This window comes from Diceros bicornis, chromosome X (genome assembly GCF_020826845.1).
Source record: "Diceros bicornis minor isolate mBicDic1 chromosome X, mDicBic1.mat.cur, whole genome shotgun sequence".
Taxonomy (NCBI): domain Eukaryota; kingdom Metazoa; phylum Chordata; class Mammalia; order Perissodactyla; family Rhinocerotidae; genus Diceros; species Diceros bicornis.
Window position 1 is genome coordinate 96,564,901 of NC_080781.1, and position 26,816 is coordinate 96,591,716.

At 41.4% G+C, this 26,816-nt stretch overlaps 1 long non-coding RNA gene across 6 annotated transcripts in view; it reads right to left on the reverse strand.

Annotated features, from left to right (window-relative positions):
• LOC131401277 (uncharacterized) overlaps nt 1–24,296 on the reverse strand; it is a 46,865-nt gene extending 22,569 nt beyond the window's left edge. The window contains exons 1-5 of one of the 6 annotated variants that reach the window (XR_009217627.1): nt 24,142–24,296; nt 23,508–23,669; nt 18,338–18,465; nt 13,184–13,331; nt 9,828–10,349 (exon numbers count right to left, since the gene is read on the reverse strand). This is a non-coding gene — a long non-coding RNA (uncharacterized LOC131401277). Of the gene's footprint in view, nt 1–1,297; nt 1,462–5,034; nt 5,208–9,827; nt 10,350–13,183; nt 13,332–18,337; nt 18,466–23,507; nt 23,670–24,044 lie in introns of those variants that run through there. The other 5 variants (XR_009217624.1, XR_009217628.1, XR_009217623.1 and 2 more) reach the window with 5 other exon arrangements.
• Between the last annotated feature and the right edge of the window lie 2,520 nt (nt 24,297–26,816).

Genomic DNA, 26,816 nt, shown 5'->3' on the forward strand with positions numbered 1-26,816 from the left:
TGATGCAATTAAATTAATCAAGTGAAAGATTCCCAAGATTATGCTCTTGTAGCATTTTTGTGTGTGTGTGTGTGAGGAGATCAGCCCCGTGCTAACATCTGCCAATCCTCCTCTTTTTTTGCTGAGGAAGACTGGCCCTGGGCTAACATCTGTGCCCATCTTCCTCCATTTTATATGGGATGCCGCCACAGCATGGCTTGCCAAGCAGTGCGTCGGTGCGCGCCCGGGATCTGAACTGGCGAACCCCGGGCCGCCGCAGTGGAGCACGCGCACTTAACGGCTTGTGCCACCGGGCCGGCCCCTATGCTCTTGTAGTATTAACAGGTCCACACTATGTCCTATCAAATTGGGCCATACTACATATAACCTAAATAGAAACAATCATTTGCAATGACACATATCCAAATATATAGGAAAAGTTGATGTCCATTTCCTTCTGAAGTACAGAAATAATAATACTATATCTTAAGAAAATAATCATAACGATATTTAAGAGGAACTGGTTACTTTAGGGAATGAGGTTGACTATCACTATATAGAGCAAAGTCTAGGGTAACAAATATTTTTTAAAATATTAAGTTCTAGGGGCCGGCCCAGTGGCGCAAGCGGTTAAGTGCGCGCGCTCTGCTGCGGCGGCCCGGGGTTCGCTGGTTCGGATCCCGGGCGCGCACCGACGCACTGCTTGGTAAGCCATGCTGTGGCGGCGTCCCATATAAAGTGGAGGAAGATGGGCACCGATGTTAGCCCAGGGCCATCTTCCTCAGCAAAAAAAAAAAAAAAAAGAGGAGGATTGGCGGATGTTAGCTCAGGGCTGATCTCCTCACAAAAAAAAAAAAAATATTAAGTTCTAGTCACTGACGTTCCAAAGTAACACTTGAAAAATTCTGCCTTTTAAAAAAATGTCATTATAAAAGGAAAAAAAACCCTAGTCAGCAGGGAAGAATCTACATTACAATGTCAAATTGCTGGGAAGATCTAATAACTGCGTATTTCCTCACTCAACTGAGAGACACCCAGGAATCATTATCATTTATATAGTTGAGAACAATTTAGGTATATGTCCTGCAAATGCATGTTAAAGATCAAGTTTCTTCCTCAAGCTGGACAATTCATTGCTTTCAGACAAAAGAGGGCATCTCTAAGATGGGCTCAGGGCTACTACAAAGCATATAGCTGCTGAAGGAATGAAATTCCACCTGCTAAACCTCTTCTCCCACGATGGGATCAAAGTAGTTTCTCTCCTTTGAGGCTCGTTTGTGAACCTCACAACATGTTTTTATCAGACCTATGAACTCACTTGAGCCAGGCGTCAGATCCTACTAGGGATATGAAGTGTTGGGGTCTCCTGAGGACTGCTGCCTTTGAATCTGGAGCAGATGGTTCAGCAGCCATCAGGACACAGATCCTCAGAACCTGCCTCCTTCAGACACCTGATAGGAGCTCAGCCACAGGCATGAGGAGCTGCACAGGGAGAGACAGATCCAGCAATCACTATGCTTTACTGGGATAACTATGTGCCCCGTACATACTATGTCCCCTTTCGCCAAAAACAAAACACCTTCACTCTTCATACCACCACCCCTCCAGCTGTCTGAGATGACCCTAAGCAGATTAGCAATGAAGACATAAGATGGTAATACCTGGTATTGAAGGAATGGAGGGGCAATGGACACTCATATACACTGTTGGTGCCAAATGGGGGTATCCATTTTCTGAGGCCCATATTACTACAGCTGAATAACTCGAATGGCCTTTGATACAGACATCCTATTTCCACCAACAAGAGAGTTTCAGGTGAGGGTTTAGAAAAGGATCTCCAAGTGATGCTGACCTGCAACCAGGTTAAGGGGCCCTAGCTGAGGGGGCAGGTAAAGGAGCCGTGTGAGTTCCCTGATCTGCGAGGGAGAGACAGCTAATATTTATGAAGATTTTATTTAAGCAGGGCCTATGGATAGGTTCTTCACGTTGTTGCCTGGGTTTAGTCGTCAGCACAAATGCTAGTGACGTATCACTAGCCTCTCTTCACGGATGTTGGTGACTCCAAGCATGTGTTCTTGAACACAGAGACAGATGGCAAATAAGATAAAAGTCCAGGTTCTCCATTCAGCCTCTACAAAAATGGGGGGCAGGGTGTGGGAGTGGAAGGGAAGGGGTACCTTGTTACTGCTTGGTAGAGGTGGGATTTCACTCTCTACCAGGCCTCCACCTGGCAGGTGGGGGAAGACACTTCCTTACCGCCCTCTATGTGGCCTTCCCTGACACTGTGGTGGGGAGGAGGCCTCCTCATTACTAGATGGTCATGAAAGTTCCACCGTCCCACTCAGCTTCCTGTGACATCAGCCCAGAGAAGAGGGGAAGGCGCCTCATTCTCACTGGGTGTGGGTGGAAGTCAGGCTCCCTGCATGGTCCCCACTGACACCATGGCGAGAGGTGCTCATTTCCACGAGCAGGGATGAAAGTCCCTGTTCCACATGTAGTCTTCTCTAACACCTCCTCAGAGGGTGGGGAGGGGTGCATGGTTACAATCAACTGAACGTGGAACCCACATTCCCCACTCAGCCATTGCTGGCTTGGTGGGGATGGAGCTGTGTTTCATTCTGTGGTGTTTGTCTGAGATACAGTAGTTGTTGTCTAAAAGCTTGCTTTCTTGCTAGGTTTCCCCTTTTCTGCTTCTCTGTCTAGATACAGCAGGCTTTTCTTGGAGCTCTTTTTGTCCTTTCTTGTTGGCATTTTTGGGTCTCCTGCTTCTCCTGCACCCAGACTGGGATATATGAAGTGAAAATACAACCAAGGGAATTTACTGCCTTGTCATTACTTGGATCCCGAAGTCCCAAGCCAGTCTGCCTTTTTTCTCTCCACTTTTCAGTCTTATATTTGTTTTACATATTATATCCAGAGATTTTAGCTGCAGCTAGCAGGAGTAACAGGGAGAAATGTATCTACTCCTTCTGGTCCCCAAAACAGAGGTCCTTTGCTTCTATTTTTAATATAAGTAAAAATTTTTACATTTGCATTTTCCCGTTTCTTAGATAAAAAGTACCACGCTATTTACACCTTAATTTATGTTGACGTTTTCACTTAACACTATATTCTGGAGATCCCTCCATAGCCCATGTGGAGATTTTCATTATTCTTCTCTACATCTTACTTAGTGTACACCTTTGTGTGGTTGTATAATACTTTACTCATCCATCACACAATTGACGAACATTTAGGTTGTTCCCATTCTTTTGCTATTCAAATAGTATCAGAGTGAATATCTTTATCTATATTTATTATTATATTTATATCTAAAATCTTTTTGTGACATTGTCAGTATATCCTTAGGCTATTTCTGGAAATATGATTTCTGAGTCACAGTAAGGGCATATATAAAATTGCTAGTATTATCAAATTCCCCACCATAATGATTTGTATTAATTTCCTATGGCTACTGCAATAAATTACCACAAACTTGGTGTCATTAAACAACAGAAATATTCCCTCATAGTTCTGGAGGCTAGAAGTCCAAAATTAGTTTCACTGGGCCAAAGTCAAGGTATTGGTGGGGCTGCACTCCTTCCAGAGACTCTAGGGGAGCTCCTCGCCTCTTCCAGCTTTTGGTAGCTGCTGGCATTCCTTGGCTTGTGGCTCCATCACCCCAGCCTCTGCATCCTTGGTCACATAGCCTTCTCCTGTCTGTGTCAACTCTCCCCCTGCTCCTCTTATAAGGACACTTGGGTGTGCATTTGTGGACCATTTGGATAATCCAGGATAATCTTCCCATTATAAGACTCTTAATTTAATCACATCTGCAAAGATCCTTTTCCATATAAGATAAGATTTACAGGTTCCAGGGATTAGGACCTGATATTTTTGGGGACCACTATTAAGCCTACTACAGTGATCACACCATTTTACACCCCTGTGAGCAGAGTGTGAAAGGAAATGTTTTTCCACATCCTCACCAACTGAGTGTGCTGACAAACATTTAGATCTTTGCCAATCTAATAGTCAAGAAATGGTATCTTAGTGTAGTTTTAACTGCATCTCTCTTAATTAAAACAAGCTTGAGACTCTTTTCATATGTTTAAGGATAACTTATATTTTTTCCTTAACTGGTTGTATTTCTTACACGTCTTTGATAGGGCTGTTTCTTTTTCATGCCTCTATATTGGTAACTATTTATATAGGAGGGATATCAATGCTTTGTTAAGGATGTTAGCAGCAAATGTTTTTCCCAGTGTCTTTAATTGGCTAGCATGTTTTTGCCATGCATAGTTGTCATTGTTATTTTTATATTGTCAAATATATCAGTCTTTTTCCTTAATGCTCCTGGATGTTGATTTATACTTGGGAAAGTTTCCTCCACTTTGAGATTATAGAAGAATTCACCTATATTTTCTTCTAATATTTGTATGGATTTTTTTTTTTTTACATTTCCTTCAGAACCATTTGGAATTTACGCTGCTGTAAGATATAGAAATTGATCCCTTTTTACCTTTTTAACCTTATGATTATCCAGCTATCTCAATACCACTTCTAAATCATCCATCATATCTCCACTGCTTTGAAATATTGCTTTAGTCATATTCTAAATTCTAAATATAAGTGGGCCTATACCACTATTTTCTATTGTTTCACGAATCTTTCTGTCAATTAATGAGCTGATAAAATTAAAATTAAAATAATTTTTTACCTCCACTCACATAGAGCTTTCTCTTCAACAAAGAAGGAAGCTCCACTTTCTGTGTGGAGGTCGTCAGTATCGCTGTACACTGGGAATGCCCCCCTCCCTTCCATCCAGACTTCTAGAAAGCTCTGACTGGTGAGTGTGGATCACAGTCCTCCCCTCCCACCTCCCTGCTCCGCAACATTCAAGCTGCAGTTCAGGCTTCTGTCATGAGGTGGCACCAAGGTACCACCATCATCAAACTTTTCTACAAAAGAGTCAGCTAGGAGTCAAATACCACAATACCCTCCCTTAAAACACAGTCTATAAACTTATGTATAGAATGACTCTAATTCTGTCTGAAAAAACTGACAGATGTAAAAGAAGACTATAAAAACATATACTCTGGAGCCTGCATACAATGAAACACCAGGTGGCAGTAGTGCGCCTTGGCAGTGGGCAGGAGTGGGCGGGAGACTGGCGGAGCAGGGCAGGTGGGAGGTGACAAGAGAGGATGGAGCCTCACATCGGGGTCTGGGCAGCTGTGTCCAGTGTCCTGGACAAGGGATGACAAACAGGGGGTGGGAGAAGGTCTGGGCAGCCTGTACAGGGGTAGGGTAATTGAGGGTGAACACCCTGCTCTCTGGGACGGACCCGTCTACAGTGTGGACATGTCGACCTATGCTGATGAGGGAAGACTAACTCAATGAACGCAATGTTGATTTTGGGTCAACAGATGGCACTGTTTTGAATACAAATGAAGTTTTCCAAACAGAATTGGTATCATAGTAAACAAACCATTCCAAGACATTTGTTACTCTCTCAAAATGTCATCTCACTGTTGTGTGTGGGAGGGGGCTGTGTGATGGAGCTAGGGAGAGGCAAAGCATCATTGCACAGCTTCCAGTGGACGGAGTGGGGACAGGCAAGGACACTCTCACCCCTTTCCCCTGTGTTCATGTGCTTTCCCATCCTCTCACTTTCCTCTCTATTCCATGTGCTGTCTTATCCCAACTCTCCTTCTACTGGAACATCAGAGAAGGGTGTGGCCTCTGAGCCCCAGAAACAGGGGCTGACAGAGAATAACCAAGTGAGATGTTGAGTGTGCAGACAGGTTCCTGGAGCAAGACCGAGGAGATCAAGGTCCCGTCATTGGGACACTTTAGGTAAGTCGCTACCCTTCCACCAGCCTCATCTACACAATTGTCTATATAACAATACCCAATGCTTCCGACAACCCAGGAATATTGTGGAGTTTAAGTGTAATCCATGCGGGAAAGCAATCTGTCGTAGGTGAGAGGGAAGGACCAGTGCATTTTCGAGTAAGTGCATTAACAGAGACATCCCAGGAATTATAGAACTCTGCATGCTAGGCATTAAATTAATGCTACACAAATGTCAGATATTTAGGTCAGGATTTTTCCCAGTGTAGTCCATGGACCACCACATCAAAATCATCCAGAGATGCTTGTTAAAACTGCAGATTTAGGTCCACCCTAGGTCTGCTGTATCCAAAACAAGGAGGTGGGCTGGGAGACGTCTGCCTTTTGAACAATTTCTCCTGTTGGTTGAGGTATTCATCCAAGTTTGACAAGCACTGCTGTGGATTTACTCCAAAGTGTTCTTAAAATTTTGAATCCTTTGATGTCTTATTTCCTTGTCAACATTTCCTGTCACTTAGCTTTAAATATCTGTCTGCTCCTGCGTGTCAAACAGGAAACAATTCCTTCACATAAGTAATATTTATTCAGTGATTTATATGTAAGACACTGAACTAGGCACTGGGGACACAGCACAGAGAACAAGACAGGCAGAGTCCCTGGAGTTTCATTCTAGTTTGGGAAAACTGGCAATAAGCAGGTAAATAAACCAATAGCAGGGCAATTCCATATGGGGATGAGTGCTTTGAAGAAAGTAAACATAAATAGAGTAGAAATGAGGAGGACAGGGATTATTATGGATGGGTTGTCAGTGAAGCTCCTTCTTTGCGTACCATTAATTTGATGCCTACCATGCAGTGAAATTCCAATACTAGGTTGAGTAGAAGTGGCGAAAACAAGCATCCTTGTCTTGCTCCTGATGGGCTGTTGCTTTGAGATTTAATTGAGTTAATACATGAAAACCCTTAGAACAGTGCTAGGTACACAGTAACAGCTCAATAAATGCTAGATGTTTTTATAAATACGTGCAACTTGACATTTTTGTAGTTTTGATAGTTTTACAGTTTTCACGTGTCTTTAATAAAGCTTAATAACTTTACAACTGAATTGTATTTATCAACTGATGCATATTTTTTGTTTTTGGGGTTTTTTATTGAGATAAAAAATTGACATATAACATTATAATAGTTTCAGGTGTACAACATAATTATTTGATATATTAACTCAATTAAAGAGCTTCACTGACAACCTCATTCAATGGGGAAAGAACAGCCTTTTCAACAAATGGTGCTGAGAAAACTGGACAGCCACATGCCTAAGAATGAAGGTGCATTCTTACTTTACACCATATGTAAAAATTAACTTAAAATGGATCCAAGACTTAAACATAAGAGCTAAAACTATAAAACTCTTAGAAGAAAACATAGAAGAAAAGCTTGACGACATTGGATTTGGCAATGATTTCTTGGATATGACACCAAAAGTACAGGCAACAAAAGAAAAAATAGATAAATTGGACTTCATGAAAATTAAAAACTTTTGTGAATCAAAGCAAACTATCAGGAGAGTGAAAAGACAACCCACAGAATGGGAGAAAATGTTTGCAAATCATATATTGATGAGGGATTAATATCGAGGATATATAAAGAACTCCCACAACTCAAGAACAAAAAAACAAACAACACAAGTCAAAAATGGCAAAGGACTTGAATATACATTTCCCCAAAGATATACAAATGGCCTATAAGCACATGAAAAGATGCTCAACATCACTAGTCAGTAGGGAAATGCAAATCAAAACCACAATGAGAAACCACTTCACACCCATTGGTATGGCTATTATCAAAAAAATAGAAAATAACAAGTGTTGGCAAGGTTATGCAGAAACTGAAATCCTTGTGCACTGTTGGTAGGAATGTAAAATGGTGCAGCCTCTGTGGAAAACAGTATGTCTGTTCCTCAAAAAATTAAACATAGAAATTACCATATAATCTAGCAATTCCACTTCTAGGTATATACACAAAAGAATTGCAAGCAGGGACTCAAACAGATACTTGCACACCAATGTTCACAGCAGCATTATTCACAATAGCCAAAAGGTGGAAGCAATCCAGGTGTCCAACAACTAGATGAATGGATTTTTAAAAACGTGATACACATACAATGGAATATTATTCAGCCTTAAATAGGAATGAAATTCTGATACATGCTACAACACGTATAAACCTTGAAAACATTATGCTATGTGAAATAAGCCAGACACAAAAGGACAAATATTGTATGATTCCACTTATATGAGGTATCTAGAATAGGTGAATTCATAGAAACATGAAGTATAATAGAGGTTACCAAGGGCTGGAGAGAGCAGGGAATGGGGAGCTAGTGTTTAATCAGTATAGAGTTTCTGTTTACGATGATGAAAACATCCTGGAAATAGATAGTGGTGATGGCTGCACAACATTGTGAATGTACCCAGTGCTGCTGAATTGTACACTTAAAATTGGTTAAAATGTTAAATTTTATGTTATGTACATTTTACCACAATTTTTTAAAACATCCTTTCAAGGGAAACAGGGAGGCAGGACAGTCAGAGAAAGAGATGTGATGGCAGGTGCAGGGGTAGCAGTCAGAAAAAGATTGGAAGATGCTACTGTACCAGCTTTGAAGATGGAGGCCACAAGTCTCAAGCCATGAGCCAGTAGGAGCCACAAGCCAAGGAATGCAGGTGGCCTCTAAAACCTGGAATAGGCAAAGAAACTGATTCTCCCCTACACCCTCCAGAAGTGATGCATCCCAGGTGACACCTTGATTTTGGCCCAGTAATACTCATCTTGGACTTCAGACCTCCAAAACTATAAGAAGGTAAATTTTTGTTGTTTTAAGCCACCAAAAAAAAAGTGAGTTGTGGCCAATTAATGCATTTTTGTTCATTTTGAAATTCCCTTGCTTGTTCTTTTTTGGGATTTCCTTGATTTTAAATAACCAACTATCTCTGGCTTGTTTTTAACAGAAACCATTTTATTTCTTGTAGAAGGCATAACTTCTTGTCTTAGTCCATTTGGACTGCTATAACAAAAATATCATAAACTGCGTGGCTTATAAACAACAGAAATGTATTTCCCACAGTTCTGGAAGCTAGAAGTCCAAGATCAGAGTGGAGGCATGGTCAGGTGAGGACCCTCTTCCAGGTCACAGACTTCTTGTCGTATCTTCACATGGTGGAAAGGGGCAAGGGATCTCTCTGGGGTCTCTTAAAAAAAAGAACACGAATCCCATTCATGAGGGCTCTGATCTCATGACCTAATCACCTCCCAAAAGCCCCATCTCCTAATATCATCACCTTAGGGGTTAGGATTTCAACATATGAATTTTGGGGGACACAAACATTCAGACCATAGCACTTCCCATATCAACAAGTTTTAACTCTGTCTAGAGATTTTTTTTTTTTTTTTTTGGTGAGGAAGATTCGCCCTGAGCTAACATCCACTGCCAATCTTCCTCTTTTTGTATGTGAGCTGCCACCACAGCATGGCCATGGACAGACGAGTGGTGTAGGTCTGGGCCCGGGAATCGAACCCAGGCTGCCAAAGTGAAACGCACCAAACTTAACCACTAGGCCACCAGGGCTGGCCCTAGAGATATTTTTATATCATTGAAATCTACATAGGTTTTTGTTATATATATGTTTTACCACACAGACTTTCTAAAATATGAACTGACGAGGATTAACCTCATTAGTAGAACTGAGCATAATTTTGTATGTCTGCTGGCCATTTTATGTTTTTGTGGTTATAAATACCATTTTCATTAAGTTCTAAAACACATTTAGCATTGTTCTGATGGACTAATGTGATTTCCTCTCCAAGTATCTAGAATTTTCTTTACTCTTGCTTTTCCCTAGATTACACAAACACACATACACACATGTGCACACACATACACATACACCTATGCTTAATGCTCCTTAGATTATGGATAATTAGTGTCCATGATTAAAGAGAAAGAGTTTGATGATGTGTCAGAAATGGAATCAGGACCAATTCATTTTATTGGGCTTTGAACTGGGGTATAATTTTCATTGTGCCACATTAATGTGGTGAGTTTTATTTGTAAAATATGTGCTTGAAAGTGAAAAAATAACTCAATATTCTAATTGTTTGAGGAAAAAGAAAGAGTGCCACCTGCTATCTTAATTGGTCACCATCATTCTAGTAATTTGCTCAAAGAGAGAGAGGTATGCCCACTGGCAGCTCTAGATTCACGTCCTTATATCTCCATGATTAAAAGCAGGCAGACAAACAAACAATAGGTAAGTACCGCACAGATTCTGAACATCCCAGAAAGTCTCTTATTGACTCAGTCCAGGTCACCTTCCCACACTTGGAGGCAATGGCTGGAGCTGAGGGGCTCCAAGTCCTGATTGTCTGGGCCAGTGGACAGTGGGGTGGGGAGGGGGCTGCTCTCACTGGAGGTTCCTGTTAATCAAGTGATGCAAAAATGCAGGTCATGAAGGTTTCTGGTTTGAAAAATGAAAGATTCTAGAATGGAAAACAAAAAGAATAGAATGATTCTAAAAGAAATAAAATAGGAATTAAAAAGAAACAGGAAGCCCTGATATAAATATTTTAATTAATAATGAAGTGAATGAGAGGAGACAACTTGTCTTTATCAAATAATTCCAAATAATATATGTAGATACCCTGCCTCCATGAAGAGAACCTTAATTCAGCCTCCCATCCCTGAGGGCAGGACAGACTTAGTGACTCACTTCTAAAGAACGGAGTCTGGGAATGGCAGTTACTGTACACTGGAGAAATTCGACAAAGACCACCTTAACCCAGTGATGTGGGTCAGGATGTCCAGTGAGCCCCGTGACATTACATGGGTATCATGTCCTCCCAGACATGATGTGACCAGAAGGGCACTTCAACTCCATGGTATTCTTTCTCAAAACCCATAACCACAGTCTAATCACGAGAAAAATAACAAACTGCCTGCAATCTTCAAGACTGTCTGAGTCATAAAAACAGTGTGGCAGTTCCTCAGATAGAGAGTTACCACATAACCCAGCAATTCCACCCCTAGGTAGACAGCTAGGAGAAATGACAACATATGTCTACATAAAAACTAGTTTATACAAATGTACATGGCATCATTATTCATAATAGCCAAAAGTAGAAATAATCCAAACATCCACCAATTAATGAATGGATAAATAAAATGTGGTATGTTATTTGGCAATAAAAATAAATGAACCTTGAAAAGAGTATGCCAAGTGAAAGAATCCAAATATGCAAAAGACCACATAATGTATGATTCCACTTATGTGAAATGTCCAGAATAGGCAAATCCATGGAGAAAAAGCTTATCTGTGGTTCCTGGGGCTGGAGGTAGGTGCAGGCTTTAACTGCATTCAAGCACAATGGGACTTTTTAGGGTGATGGAATCACCTAAAACTCAATTATAGTAATGGTTATACAACTCTAAACAGTTACTAAAAGTCATCAAACTGTACCCGTAAGATGTGTGGATTTTGTTCTCTGTAAATTATATTGCAAGTAAGCTGTTAAAAATATGACATTGGCCTGGTCTTCTGTTGTACCACAGTAACGACCAAACTTTTTCATACAAAGATGCACGTGTATCATATAAATATTAATTTATATAAAACTATGGTTGTGTCCCAGGCTTGCTGACTCTATGGCCTGTGTTCCTTTAAGCAATGACCTTCCCCCCACACATGCAACCTCAGGTTGGGCTTGTGTGTAAAGTTTGATTTACTTCTGATCACTTCCACATCTTCTGACTGTGGTGGTGGCTTGAGAATGGGTCAATGACAGAGTCCAGGGCCTGTTCTGTGTGACATCATGTTAGCATTATTACTTTCTTCACTCTTCTGTGGGCTTTCTCACATGACTCCACTTTGGGCAGACTACACTGGAACTACCTTTCCAGGGTCAGTATGGCAGGACTTCTCAAAGGGCCACATAGGTGCACACCCTTTGCACCAACAAATTCCCTGTTAGAAGTTTATCTTCAGGATGTAGTTAAAGATGGTGACAAGGATTTGGTTATAAGGACTGCCGTCCTGGTAACTCCTTAATTTCACTTCTGGGTCTGAATTTAGGAAGGAAGACCAAATAAGAAGCCACGCCATGAAAGGGTAGAAGGAAGCAGAGGGAAATGTTGTGACTGTCAGCACACACACAGTGACACACACACACACAAACACACTCATACACTGTTATCACAATACGAAAATTCTCTCAAGATAGTTTTCTGGACTCAAAGAGAACACATTCAGCTCATCGATGCAAATAGCCACGGGAAATGTGCCTTGAACAGTGACCTTTACCAGTGTACAGACACTGAAAAGATGCCATCCAGAGAGCTGATAATAGGAACTATCAGAAACACTCTATATAACACAGGGTTGTGAGGACTGAATATGTCACATCCATAGGATGGAATTCTAGACAGGCAGCAAAAACAAGTTATAATCAAAACAATGACGAGAGATGGTTTGTTGCCCATCACACAAGCAATGACTCACATTATTTCTACTATGTGGAGAAACAGGTACTTTCTTACAACGATGTTAGGAATATAAATTAGTAATAGTATTTCCAATATTGTGTTAATAGAAAATATTACATTTTTCCTGGTTTATAAAGAACATTTTCAAGAACTTACAAAAAATTCTTACAAAGATATTTGTGTATATATGAGCAAGGATGTTAAGTATACTATTGTTTGTTACAGGAAATATGGTGAGGGAACTAAATTTTCACCACCTGAGTACTGAAATATCTAATCCATATAAAAAAACTAAAATTTTACAGAAATATTTAAAATATTATCATAGAAATCTATTTACATGGAAAGATGTTCATAAGTGCAAAAGCAGGTTACAAAGATCATAAGTGGCCTTGATCCATTTTTTGCTGATATAGATCTCTACTTATCCAGAGGTCTCAAAGAGTAAAAATAAAAAATGATCTTTTACTTCCATTCACACAGAGCCTTCTCTTCAACACAGAAGTAGGCTGCGCTTTCTGTCTGGATATCTCAGTATCCCTGTACCCTGAGAATGCCCCATTCCACCCAGACTTCCAAAAAACTCTGCCTGGTGGGAGTCGGGCAGAGACCCTCCCTCCCATCGTCCTGCTCCTCTATATTCAAGATGCAGTTCAGATTTCTGTCACGAGGTAGCACCAACGTACCGTTATCATCAAACTACAAAAAATGGTCAGCTTGGAGCAAAAAAACACAATACCATCCCTCAAAAACCAGCTTTTGAACCTTTGTACAGAATGATTCTAATTCTGTCTGAAAAAACTGACAGGTGTAAAAAAAGACTGAAAACATATACCTTGGAGCCCGCATACGATGAAACACCAGGTGGCAGTAGTGCACCTTGGCAGTGGGTGGCGGACAGACGACTGGCACAGCAGGGCAGGTGGAAGGTGATTGAGAGGATGAGGCGTCAGAGCGGGGTCTAGGCAGCTGTATCCAGTGTCCTGGACAGGGGATGACAGACAACAGGTGGGAGAAGGTCTTGGCAGCCTGTACAGGGGTAAGGTAATGGAATGTGAACACCCTGCTCTCTGGGAGGGACGCCCTCTGCAGTGTGGACATGTCGCCCTCCACTGATGACAGAAGAGAGAACTCAATGAACGTGATGTTGATTTGGGGTCAACAGCAGATGGAATTGCTTTAATATACATGTGAATTTTCCTAACAGAATTGGTATCTTGGTAAACAAACTGATGACATTCATTCCCCTCTGCTAAATGAACTCCTTTTCCTTAAAAAAGAAAAATGGAGATGGATGTCATTAGGTGGCCAGATCCAGGATGTCAGCTGATTGTCTCAGACCAGGGGGCTCAGCAAGAGGGAGGGAGGGATGGAGGTTCAGATATTGGTCTAATGGTTTCAGCCAGAGTTTTATGGAACTTTTTACCTACTAGCAGCCATCCAGCTGTATCCTTCATTTTCTGGGATATTTAAACCTGAGATTGGAAGTCCAGCCTTAGCTTGAGCTAAAGATAAAGCTGCACCTGTAAGTGTCAGTATTTAGGGTGATAGAGCTAGAGGAGACATAGAAACACACACAGGTACGGGCAGAAACACTTTCAATTCTTTTTTTTTCCTACTTTGTTTTTCCATGTAATTGAATAAAATGAATGCTTTTCCATAGTAATGAATACATGTGTATAATACTTTTCTGAATCTGTGTACAAGTACATTTTGCTTTCAAATTTTCATCAAAATACTTTTTTCCTGAATACAGTATTTCAAAAAATATATGAGAGTACATTTATAAAATGAAATTATCCTGCATCTCTCACCGGCCTGACTCCCACCTCCTGACCCTAAGGGGTCTGTTGTGATAGAATGGTGACTCCTCTCCAGATGTGTCCCTGTAGGTGACAGATACATGAACACAGACACCTGCACACGCACAGGGTCTCTTCCAAAAGAGGAATCACAGTACTCATTTTTTACATATTGTCTTTTCCACTCAATATGAATTCTCAGAATTTATATTTGCATCTTACTAACACTTGTGGTTTTGGCATATTTTGACATGCTTATTGTTCATGTATAATTTTACATGAATTTGCTGTTTAAATTATGAGCCAATCTCTTTGTTTGTTACTAAGTGTGTATCACAAACCATGGATTCTAACCCAGTGGCTGAGTTGTAGTTGGCAAATGATTTCTCCTTTGTTTTCACACAATTCTTAGTATATTCTCCATTTAGAATGTATTTTAAATTTAAGTAATACTGTGACTTAAAAACGATACAGTTCTCAATTCTAAAACAAAGTGAAAAACATTCTGAGAGCACGTAAGGCAGCCCAGGAGGATTCAAGACAAAAAATGAAAAACTTTAGAATAATTTTGCAGTTAGCTGTTGATCCTGTGAAAATAAAGTTTCCCTGACTTATTTAAACTCTCTTAAAGTCGGTATCCTAATATGAATGATGTATATCATGAATAGCTGTTAGGATTAAAGGAGATGAAACATAAAATGCATTTGCTTAAAGCAGCTCTGTTCATATCACTTTCCTTCCCTCTAGATCACTCGTCACATATGTGCTTCTGCCCGAGCCCCACTCCTCCCTTCAGGGATCAGCCAACAGATGTGGCCCGACACCCAGGTCTTTTGGCACAAAGGGTGGGATTTCATCTCTCCTGTCATCTTCATCACCCAGACGGGTTGCTGGGTGAGTATTGGCCACATTAGCAGGGAGTGTGATCCACCATTTCTCCAGCCCTGGAAGCCCATCTTCTGAAAGGGAGGCTGCTCTGTGTCCTATAGGGAGGGCGAGGGATGGAACCTCATTCCCACCCTGACACTTATCTGGAGAGGAGACTTAGGCTCTATGAGCCAGAGCTTGGTCATCTGTGAAATGGGACTGAGAATACCTCATACCTCAATCATAGAGCTGTCCTGAGGGGTAAATGAGAAAACCTGCCCAGAGTATATGGCATGTGGTGGGACTTCAATGGCCCTTTAAATGTTGAGACAGAGCAGTAGGGACAGGTTGAGCCTCGGGGATGAGGTAGGCATTGTGAAAAGTCATTTCTCATTGTGTCTCCTAATGAGAAGATAGATATCTTTATGAATAAAGCAAATATCTCTCTGATATACCTTGACATCAAAGTTTTGGAGACAGAAGGTTCTCTACTTTCTTGGGCGTTTCAGAATCTCCTAAACGCTGCTCCACATCATGCCTCTGAGCAGACCCTAACGCAGGTCCCCACGCTAGGAAGACAGGCTTGTCTGACTCCCCTGGCGAGCTCGGTGAGAGATGGTACCAGGGCAGCAAGGTGTGGTGTTGGCCTAACTGCTGCTCCTGGACTGCTCCGTATATTAATACATTTATAGGAAAAATCTGGACCTGTCACCCAGTCACCAGTGCAGGGGTCCTCAGATCAGGCATGATCCAGCCATGTCACACCAGGATTTCAGCCATCTGCTGATCCCTGAGATGCAAAATTCCTAAAATTACTAGCATTTCTTTGATACACAATTATCTATTCTTTCATTCACTAATAACTAAATATATATTGAGCTTAAAGCCCATACCGTTCCATTGGAACGTCTCATTAACTCTATAGTGCAAATAAGAGGAAAATATGGGTAAATTCAAGAGTTAAATCTGAGATGAGATGGCTCCTGTATATTTACTTTTAAATTCGCTCAAGTTTCAAGGAATTGAATATTAAAAAAACAAAAAAAAACCCTCCTTGGTCCTGTCATCTCCATTCAGCCACAGAATCAATATCTACCTCTATCTCTCTCCCTCTCTCCCTTACCCTTTAAATGAAAGTTCCAGAAAGAGTTTTCTACATTCTCTGATAATGTTCTTCACTTCCCACTGACTCCTTATCTCACTGCACTGTGGCTTCCATCTCCATGACGGCAATGAACGTGCTCTTACCACGGTCACAAGCCACCTTTTTGTCACTAGGTCCAGATATTTTGTTTAAATATATTAACATACTGAGTGTTACTTTTAGTGACCACCTAAAATACTCACGCTTGTGCAGAGTGCTTCTGTCACTTAACAACAAATCTTTGACAGTTTCCCAGGCTCTGGAGCACAAGATGCTGGGTATAAACCCAAGCTGTCCTGTTCCCTAACTGGTCAGTCCTGGGCCAAGTCCTTATGTTTCTGTCCCTCAGCTCATCATCTATAATATGGGGATGAGCAACAGTATCCACTCATAGGGGTGCTCTAAGCACTGAATCACTCATACATAAAAAGCACTTGAGGGGGCCAGCCCCGTGGCGTAGTGGTTAAGTGCGCATGCTCCGCTGCTGCGGGCCGGGGTCCGGATCCTGGGCATGCACCGATGCACTGCTTGTCAAGCCATGCTGTGGCGGCATCCCATATAAAGTAGAGGAAGATGGGCACGGATGTTAGCCCAGGGCCAGTCTTCCTCAGCAAAAAGAGGAGGATTGGCATGTGATGTTAGCTCAGGGCTGATCTTCCTCACACAAAAAAAAATAAATAAATAATAAAAAAAATTTTAAAAAAAGCACTTGGCACATAATACATTTTAGCCAATTTTTTATTTCTTTTTCTCTATCTTTACTGATATTACTATTCCTGCAGCCATTAAAAAACAGGATACAGACTGATATTTATTCACAATCAGTGACATTTGGGATATGTTGTTACTGAGTGTATTAATCGTACTGAACTCAGCTCAAGCGTCACTTCCTGAGAAAGAGCTTCACTGACACTCATCTATAATAACCTGTCCCATCATTTTCTACTCAATGGATTTGATTATTTTCTTTAAAGGACTTAGCCCCATATGGAACTGACTCACTATATTGACTTGTTTCTCTGCTTATGGACAGTTTTCCCAAGCTAGAATAAAAGCTCCGGGAATACTGCCCTGTCTTGTTCACTGTGTTGTGCACCTAGTGACTAGTTCACTGCCTGTTATGGGTTGAATTCTGTCACCCAAAAAAAGATAAGTTGAAGTCTTAACCCAGAGTACCTCAGAACGTAACCTTATTTGGAACTATGGTTGTTGCAGATAGAATCAGTTAAGATGAGGTCATACTGGAGTAGGGTGGGCCCCTCAACCAATGTAACTGGTGATCTTATAAGAAGACAGCCATGTGAAGACAGAACAGGGATAACACCATGCGACCATGAAAGCAGAGATTGGAGTCACACAGCTGCAAGCCAAGAAATGTGAAGATTGTCAGCACCCACCAGAAGGAAGGAAGAAGCACAAGACAGATTCTCTGACATGTTTCAGAGGGAGCAGAGCCCTGGCAACACGTTGATTATAGACTTCTAGGCCCCAGAACTGAGAAAATAAACTTCTATTATTTAAGCCACTCAGCTTGTGGTACTTTGTTATGGCAGCCTTAGACGACGAATGCAGTCCCTCACATAGAAAACACTGAATAAGTATTACTGAAAATAAAGAATTGCTCCCTTTTTGACCCACTGTAAGTAGGCACAGATATTTAAATCTGAGTTGCAGGAGAAACTGACACCAAAATTACACATTAAAGGATTCAAAATTTTAAAAAACCCCTGTTGCAAATCCACAGCAGTGCTTTTCAAACTTGGACAAATACCACAACCAACAGGAGAAATTATTCAACGTGTAGACACCTCCCACCCCACCTCCCTGATCTGGATACAGCAGACCTAGGATGGGCTCATGTATACGCTATTTTAACAAGCACCCGCCGACGATTCTGTGAACTAGTCCATGGTCCACACTGGGAGAAATCCTGACCTAAATATCTGACATTTTGTGCCAACAATTTACCGTCCACCACGCAGAATTCTGTGATATCTGGGGTGTCTCTATTAATGTAATTACTCGAAAGTGCACTGGTCCTTCCCTCCCACCTATGACTGCAGATTGTTTTCCCACATGGATCACACTTAAACCCAGAGTATTCCAGGGTGGTCGGGAGCAGTGGGTACTGTTATCCTATTGTATAGACGAGGCTGGTGGAAGGGTAGTGACTTACCTAAGTGTCCCAACGGTGGGACCCTGATCTCTTCACTCTTGTTCCAGGAACCTGTCTGCACACTCGACATCACACTTGGTTCTTCTCTGTCAGCTCCTGTTTCTGGGGCTCAGAGGCCACACCCTTCTCTGATGTTCCAGCAGAAGGAGAGTCAGTGGATAAGACAGCACATGGAATAGCGAGGAAAGTGAGAGGATGGGACAGCACATGAACACAGGGGAAAGGGGTGAGGATGTCCTTGTCTGTCCCGACTCAGTCCACTGGAAGCTGTGCAATGATACTTTGCCTCTCCCTAGCTCCATCACACAGCCTCCTCCCGCACACGCAATGACACTGAAGCTCACACATCATGGAAATAGGGGCTTATCCCTGCTGGCTGTTACATTTCCAAGTAGTCTAACTGGTAGTCATGCTATTATGTTAATGCCACAGGCATCACACTGACAGAATGAAGGGGACAAAGTTGGAATGGGGAACTAACATTTTGAGGGCCTACTAGATGCTACACAGTGTAGGCTGTTATTTTCAGGCTTTTTCTCTTTATATCCTCAAAGCAATGCTCTGAGGTGGGCATCATTATTTCCTTTCTACAGATGGGAAGACATTCAGGGTCAGGGAGCAAGTACATGTTCAAAGGATTCTAGGGAGGCATCAAATGGACACAGAGGCCAATTTGAAGAGGCTAACACTGGCCAACTACGGGACAATGTGAGCATCAAAATAAATAATTATAATGTCAGATGGTAACCCTTTGAGCAAAACAGGAATCTATGAGTCATACTAATATAAACACATGAAAAAACAAATAAATGATGGGGAGAAGGGAAAGCTCTACTGAACATCTGAAAGTCAATTTAGAAATCTAGAAGGAAGACAGAAATATAAAAGCAACACTTAACAACTATCATAGCAATGCATGGTTCAGGCAAGAATCATGAATAGATTTTCAGTCTGTACCAAATCCCACAGCAGTTACTGAGTCACCGTGGTAACCATGCTGGCCAAGGAAAGGTGGGAAAAACAAACAGCAACCACCCTGATTTGTTTCCTAACATGTGCTAGGAACTGAGCAGGACTGACATAACACACAGTAATTAACCTCAAATATTCCTCACAACAAATATTCCTCAGAGCCTCACCAATAAACACACACACAGACACATGCCTACCCACATTCACACATGCTCTCTCCTCTTTCTCTTAGCACCCAAGAACCCAGGAATTCATCAAGGTGGATTTGTTTGGGATAAAGAATAAATCTCCAAAATTCAATTCTAACTACACAAATAAACTTGAAAGCTATTAAACTATTTCATTTTAGTGATTAATTTTTCTGGAGATGACCTGTAGAATTTTCTCTGGTACATTTTTTCCCCTAGTTTCAGTACACTGTGAAACACATCTAAAAGGTAATATGGACATCTACACAAATGAATCTAGTGATGGTAAATTTTATGCATCAACTTGGCAGGGCCACAGCGCCCAGATATTTGATCAAACATTATGCTGGGGGATGGCCTGGTGGCATAGTGGTTAAGTTCACATGCTCCACTTCGGTGGCCTGGGATTCGCAGGTTTGGATTCTGGGCGCAGCCCTACGCACCGCTCATCAAGCCAAGCTGTGACGGCATCCCACATACAAAACAGAGGAAGGTTGGCACAGATGTTAGCTAAGGGACAACCTTCCTCAAGCAAAAAGAGAAAGATTGGCAACAGATATTAGCTCAGGGACAATCTTCTCACCAAAAAAAAACAAAAAAAAAACCCAAAAAACAAAAAAGCATCATTCTGGATGCTTCTGTGAGAGTGTTTTTGAATGAGATATACATTAAAATGGATAGAATTTGAATAAAGCAGTCAGCTTTCTGTAATATGGGTGGGCCTCATCCAATCAGGTGAAGGCCTGAATAGAACAAAGGGCTGATCTCCCCTGAGCCAGAGGGAATTCTGCAAGAAGACTGCCCTTGGACTTCATCTACAACATCAGCTCCTCGTGGCTCACCAGCAGACTGCCTACAGACTCCAAGTGTAACTCTTTTCTTAGCCTCCAGACTGCTGGCCTCCGCCATCAGATTCTGCCAAGCCTCTACAATCTCATGCGTCACTTCCTTAAAATAAATCTCTATCTATATATAAACATCCTATTAGTTCTATTTCTCTGGAGATCCCTGACTAATACACAAGGTAAGCATCAAGAATCTTTTCCATCCTAGAGTAACCTGTGCTTTCAACGAAAAAGATTCCCTGGCAACATTTGACTACTGACAATGCAGTGAAAATATAATACCTGGAAATTATAATAAAAAATACTGTCATTAACAATAGCATCAAAAAGCATGAAATACAGAGGTAATATATGTAGCACATCTATGTCCACAGATGTGCAAGGCCTGTACTCTGAACACTGCAAAATATTGCTGAGAGAAACTAGAGGAGGCTTAAATAAATGGAGGAATACACTGTCTTCATGTGTTGGAAGACTCAGTATTGTTAAGATGTCTATTCTCCCCAAACTGATCCATAGATTCAATGCAATCCCAATAAAAATCCTAGCATACATTTTTTTAAAAGAAATTCACAGGCTTATTCTAAGAGTCATATGGAAATGCAAAGGGCCTAGGCTATGAAAACAACTTTGACAAAGAACAAAGTTGGAGGATAAGCATCACGTTATTTCAAGACTTGTTATAAATGTATAGTAATCAAGACAGTGTGGTATTGGGATGAAGGTAAAAATGTACATCGAAGGAACAAATAAAGACTCCAGAAACAGATCCACACACATATGGACAACTGATTTGGACAAGGCTACAAAGGCAATTCAGTGGAGAAATGATAGTCTTTTCAACAAATGGTGATGGGACAAGTGGATATCCATACACACAATCATAAACTGCGATCCATATATCACACTATATACAAGAGTGATCTCAAAATGATCACTGACCTAAATATAAAAGCTAAAACTGTAAAACTTCTAAAAAAAAAAACAGGAGAAAATTCTTGTGACCCTAGGTTAGATAAAGATTTCTTAGATATGACATCAAAAGCAAAATCAAAATAATAAGTGAACAAATTGATATACTAGACTTCCTCAAGTTAAAAACTTCTGTTCTTGCAAAGAGACCATTGAGAGAATTAAAAGATAAGCCACTGACTGGGAAAAAAATATGTGCAAGTCATATATCTTATAAAGGATTTGTATCCAGAATAAATAAATCTCACAAAGGTCAATAAGAAAAAAAAGACACTCCAGTAAATAAGTGGGCAAAAGATTTGAACAGATACTTCACCAAAGAAGATATACAAATGTCAAATAAGCGCATGAAAAGATGCTCAACATCACTAGTCACTAGAGAAATGTAAGTGAAAACTGCAATGGGATACCACAACACCCCTCTGAGGGGGTGGCCAAATTTAAAGGGAAGGCCAAAATTAAAGACTGACCATACCAACTCCTGGCAAGGGTGTGGAGGATGGAACTCTCACACATGGCTATGGTAATGAAAAATGGTACAACCACTTTGGAAAACAGTTTAGCAGTTTCTTACAAAGTTAATTTTACCATTACCATATGACCCAGCCATTGCACTCCTAAGCATTGACTTAGGGAAAAAAAGCATTATGTTCAAGCAAAGAGTTATACTCAAAAGTTCAAAGCAGCTTTATTTACAACAGCCCTAAATTGGAAGCAAAACAAATATCCATTACCGGGTGAATGGATAGAACAAATTGTGGAATATCCATTTATAGTCATGCGCCATATAACAATGTTTCGGTAAACAATGGACCACATATACAACAGTACTGTCATAAGATTAACACCATATAGCCTAGGTGTGTAGTAGGCTATACCATCTAGGTTTGTGTAAGTGCACTCTCTGATGTTCACACAACAACGAAATCCCCCCAACAACGTATTTCTCAGAATGTATCCCTGTCCTTAAGTGACACATTACTGTAATGGAATATTAGTCAACAGCAGAAAAGAAGGAACTATTTGTACATGCAACAAATGGATAAATCCAGAAATAATTAGGTTGAAGGAAAGGGGACAGACAAAAAAGAATACATATTGTATGAGTCCATTCACATAAAATTATACGGAAAAAAACTAATCTATAGTGACAGAAGATCAGTGGTTGCCTGGGAATGGGGTAGGGTGATGTGAAGAGGGAAGCAGGAGAGAGGTAGGTGAGGGGATTACAAAGGGGCACAAGGAAGCTTTTTGTGGTGATGGATATGTTTGTTATCTTGACTGTAGTACTGGACTCACAGTGCATACATATAGCAAAGCTTATTAGAGCATATACTTTCTAAGGTATTGTATGTCACCCATACCTCAATAAAGTATTTGAGATATATTTATATATTCATGATTCTCTGATGCAATTAATCAGGTGAAAGATTCCCACGATTATGCTGTTGTGGCATTAACAGGTCCACACTATGTCCTATCAAATTAGCCCACACTACATATAACCAAAATAGAACAATCATTGGCAATGAAATATATCCAAATATTTAGGGAAAGCTGATGTCCATTTCCTTCTGAAATACATAATAATATTATATCCAAGGAAAATAATCATAATGATATTTGAGAGGAACTGGTTATTTTAGGGACTGTGCCTGAGTATCATTACAATAGGGCAAACTCAAGAGTAATAAATATTTTTAAAAAATATTAAGTTCTTTTAACTGACTTTAAACTAATAACTGAAAATTTCTGCCTCTTTAAAAAATCTGATCATATAATGGCAAAAAAAAAAAAAAAAAACCTGGTCACCAGGGAAGAATCTACGTTACAACATCAAATTGCTAGGAAGATCTAACAACTGCATATTTCCACATACATCTGAGAGATACACGGGAATTGCAGATTAGTATTTATACGGTGAGAACAATTTAGGTATATTTATTGCAAATGCATGTTAAAGACCAAATTCCTTCCCAAGTGGACAATTCACTGCTTTTTGGCAAAAAAAGGACTTCTCTAAGATGGGCTTCAGGGCTACTACAAAGCATGTAGCTGCTGATGGAATGAATTCCACCTGCTAAACCTCTTCTCCCATGATGGGATCAAAGTAGCTTCTCTCCTTTGAGGCCTGTTTGTGAACCGCGCAGGAGCTATTCCACAACATGCTTTTGTTCAGATCTATGAACTCACTTGAGCCAGGCATCAGATCCCACCAGGGATGTGAAGTGTTGGGGTCTCCTGAGGACTGCTGCCCTTGAATCTGGAGCAGATGGTTCAGCAGCCATCAGGACAGATCCTCAGAACCTGCCGCCTTCAGACGCCTGATAGGAGCTCGGCCACCAGCATGAGGAGCTGCACAGGGAGAGACAGATCCAGCAATCACTATGCTTTACTGGAGTAACTATGTGCCCAGCCTATGCGAGGCACTGGGTTAGTGAAAACGACACCGATACAAATGGATAGTGATCATAACCAGAATATACAATGGGCTTCTCACCAGGGTCTTTCTTCTCTCTTTCCCTCATCTATCCCCCAACAACAAACTTGGAAACAATAACAAGTGGCCTGAATTCACACAGGCATTCACGGTCCCGCAGTAACCACAGGGCCATGGGCTTACTCGTGTGTTATCACTGAAGCTCACAGAGATCCTGTGGGTTAAGCATTCTTATCCCCGTTTGACTGAGGGGGGAGCTGGGGCTCAGAGAGAGTCGTTACCTGTCTTACCTCCAGCGCCCCTGCCTTTAGAGGGAAAGTATCTCCAGGACACCCCTGGAGCCGGACGCCACACTCACTGGGTTCGGCGGGACCCCAGCGCCTTTACCTACGAGACCGCCGGGGCTCCGAGTCCCAAAGCGGGGAAGACCCGACTTGGATCTGGGTCCCTTCGTCTACCCCACATCCCAGGGCGGCTCAGCCCCCACTGCGGGGACCCACACCCTCAAATGAACCCGAAACACATGAGGGCTAAAAGGCTCTTCTCGCCAGGCCACGTCTGTCTCTATTAAAAAGTCGTCAAGGTCGCCACAATGACGTCAGGTTTCTACGGCAACCACGAAGCGCCAGCAGAGCCTCCCCACCGGAAACGTCTCCGCACACTCCACCCCCACGCCCTTAGCTGAAAGCAAAACGCCTTCGCTCTGCAGGCTGCCACATGAGAAAGCATAGTAATTACAGACACTAGACTAGGCCCTCGGCATTTGGCGGAACTCTGCCCATGTTGTGGCAACAAAGCACGTCCCTGTCGTCAGGAATTTTGTTTGCTTTAAAGAGACAGTAGGGGACTGTTATCAGTACAAGAGACCCAAGGGAAGTTTCCTGGGGTTCTTAGAGATGAGCTATCCTAGGAGGTTCACGTGAACGTGTAAAATCACGCCCATGTTAAATAGTTTGCCATCTGTGGGAGAGAACTAAGTCCATAGTCTATAGTCACATGTCTATAATCATGTTACTGAATGATCTAGGAACACACACAAAAAATGTCGTTTAAGAAATCTGTTATTTCAGGGAGGCAGGCCTAAAATATTCCAGTCATTTAGTAGGCAGAAACCTAGTTAATTGAATCACACATACATTGGTATTTCCTGGAGAATTCTTATCCTCCATTCCCGATATTTTCTTCCATGTGGAGGGACATCCACGACCAAACACATCTAACCTCTCTATACACTTCATTTCTCTACCTAGAGAATCACTTACCTGATTAGTGAGGTTGGAAGGACAAACGGGTTGCATGGCCCAGGCCCTCTCTCTTCAAAGCTCTTGTATCAAGCTGCCCTTCTGCAGCACATGTTTTACTCTGCCCTCAGGGGTGGGTGTAAAAATAGATCCACAGTTCTTCTCCTCTTCCTGTGACTTCTTGCTGGCTCCCAATATACTCCTATCATCTTGCTCCAAAAATGCCTGAGTCTTTACAAGGCCCCAAATACATCCCTTCTCCACATCTGGTCTCTAAACCAACTAAGAAATATGACAAAAGAATAGAAGAAAAATACATTGACTTTATTCCTTATAAAGATGATATCGGAGAATGTGGCTTAGACTTGCCACAAGGCAAGTAGGCTTCCTATTAATGAACCCCAGAACTGGACAGACTTATCCATCCAGCACTGCTGCACTGGGACAGTCAGAAAGGTCAAAGACTGCAATGCACATCTCTCTGCTGTCTGATGAAGGAGTCCTGTCCATGTGTACTCAAGAAAAATGGCTTCCTTGCGAGACTATCCCTGTAGCAGGAGAAAGTGTTTCAGAACCCCTTCTTTGAGAAACACTTCTCAAAATGAATAATTACCCCTTGTTCTAATTGCATACTCACCAAGCCACTTTCTGAGGATATGGCTCTCCATGTGTCTCAGGGAGCAGTTCCTAGCAATACCCTCTCATTCCCTTCACAAGCGTGATTGCAGTGGAGGCTCATCTTGTGGAAGGGATTAGAATAAATTTCTAAATTCCAAGAGTAGGAATCATATGAAAATCATACATCATGAAAATTTCTTTTGGAAATCCCTTCAAGAAGGAACTGAGGAAATGTTCAAAATCTATACCCACACATAAACCCACACATAGACTATAGCCAAAATCATAAGGAAGTCCTACCAAACCTTCAAGGATCAGCAAATCCATATCTCATCCAATGATTACAGACCACAGAAAAAAAAGAAGCGTTAACCAAAACCTCATGTCAGATAGCCATTTCTATTTAACAAAGACCACCAAAACAATAGCCATTTTTTATCTGTCAGGATTCTGTGGGTTGTCTAGGCTCAGCTGGGTGTTTTTCTGCTTCATGTAGAGTCTGTCACCTGGACTGCAGTCATCTGGAGGCTCTGCTTGGCTCTACATCCAAGAGAGCTCACTCACATGGATGAGGATTGGTGTTGGCGTCTGCTGGGGGCTCAGCTGGGGCTGTTGACTGGAACACCCTGATTCTCCTCCAGATCACTCCATGTGTAGGGTTGCCAGATTAAATTTAACTCATTTAAATTTGAATTTCAGGTAGACCACAAATAATTTTTAGTGTAAGCATGTCGCATGCATTATTACTTTGTTCATCTGAAATTCAAATTCAACTGTATTTTTTACTTGCTAAATCTGGAAACCCTAGGCGAGAAGCCTGTGAATCTATATAAGTTTAATGACAGACCTGAGATGACTCTTCCAATGGGGCTGGTCCGGGAAAAACAAGGAGATCAGATTTGGCAATAAAAAGTTGTTTAATACCTAATGCTGGTGGAATGAAGGGGAAATGGACACTAGCATACACTGTCGGTGCCATATGGGCGTATCATTTTCTGAGGCCCATATTATTATGGCTCAATAACATGAATGGCCTTTGATACAGACATCCTATTTCCACCAACAAGGGAAATTCATAGGAGGGTTTAGAAAAGGATCACCAAGGTGATTCTGTCCCCTGGCTGAGGGGGCAGGTCAGGAGCACATGAGTTCCCTGATCCAAGGAAGAAAGACAGCTACTATTTATGGAACAGATTGTTTAGA